The following is a 1566-nucleotide window of genomic DNA, read 5'->3' as shown; positions in this document are numbered from 1 at the left end:
ATTCGTGAGAGCCAGTGGCCCAGGGAAACCTAAATCACTGCTGATGCTCCACTGTGCTGCTTAAATCCAGCCTGGGCCCACACTGACAGCAAGCTTTTCCTTTGCTGGAATTCCCTAAGCATAGATGATGCAGGTGAGTTGTTACACACTCCTTAGCGGATTCCGACTTCGATGGCCACCGTCCTGCTGTCTATATCAACCAACACCTTTTCTGGGGTCTGATGAGCGTCGGCATCGGGCGCCTTAACCCGGTGTTTGGGTCATCCCGCCGCTCCAGTTCTGCTTACCAAAAGAGGCCCACTAGGCACTCGCATTCCATGCCCGGCTCCACGCCAGTGAGCCGGGCTTCTTACCCATTTAAAGTTTGAGAATAGGTTGAGATCGTTTCGGCTCCAAGACCTCTAATCATTCGCTTTACCAGATAAAATTGGGGGCTCCAGGCGCCAGCTATCCTGAGGAACACTTCGGAGGGAACCAGCTACTAGATGGTTCGGTTAGTCTTTCGCCCCTATACCCAGGTCGGACGACCGATTTGCACGTCAGGACTGCTACCGACCTCCACTAGAGTTTCCTCTGGCTTCGCCCTGCCCAGGCATAGTTCACCGTCTTTCGGGTCCTGTCACGCACACTCATGCTCCACCTGCCCGACGGAACGGGCGAGATGGGCCGGTGGTGCGTCCGCCGGTGAAAGCGCGGCAGGATCCCACCTCAGCCGGCGCGCGCTGGCCCTCACCTTCATTGCGCCACAGGGTTTTGCTCGGCCCTCCGACTCGCACACATGTTAAACTCCTTGGTCCGTGTTTCAAGACGGGTCGGGTGCGTAACCGGCATCACCGTGGGCTGGAGGAGAGAGCCCCGGACGCCTGGGAGGTGTCGCCCGGTCATCGCCCATCTGGTCCCCTGCAGGGAACCGCCAGCCCCGGAAGGGTGTCCGGGCATACCCTTGCCCCTACTAATCCGGAGGAAGGCTACACCTCTTTCTGGGAACCCATGCGTGCCGAGTGACGGAGGGGACCCAGGGCGCCAACGTGCACAACCTCCTGGAGCCCTGGCTGCGATCCGGAGGCGAATGGCACCTCATCGGGACTTCCAGGGAAGCCCGGACATCTGGTTGCCCCATTTGGAAGCATTGGGTGTGACCAGATGGCCGAGTGGAAAGGTGCGCCCAGATGGCCGGGACCGACATGACGCCAATCTGCCTGCCCCGAGCCTCTACGGGAGGGCTCCTGCCTGCCCTTCCAGGGCTCCGGGGCTGCAGGGCTTGGGGACCGCAGGACTCCGGGGCTCCAGGGCTCCGAGGCTCCAGGGATCCGGGGCTGCAGGGCTTGGGGGCTGCAGGGCTCCTGGGCAGCAGGGCTGCAGGGCTCCGGGGCTCCAGGGCTGCGGGGCTCCGAGGCTCCAAGGCTCCGGGGCTGCAGGGCTCCGGGGCTGCAGGGCTCTGGGACTCCAGGGCTCTGGGACTCCAGGGCTCGGGGCTGCAGGGCTCCGGGGGCTGCAGGGCTCAGGGGCTCCAGGGCTCCCAGGCTGCCGGGCTGCAGGGCTCCTGGGCTGCAGGGCTGCAGGGCT

The sequence above is a fragment of the Lissotriton vulgaris genome, chromosome 3_1, assembly GCF_964263255.1.
Source record: "Lissotriton vulgaris chromosome 3_1, aLisVul1.2, whole genome shotgun sequence".
NCBI classification, from domain to species: Eukaryota; Metazoa; Chordata; class Amphibia; order Caudata; family Salamandridae; genus Lissotriton; species Lissotriton vulgaris.
Note: the sequence above shows the minus strand (reverse complement) of the source record.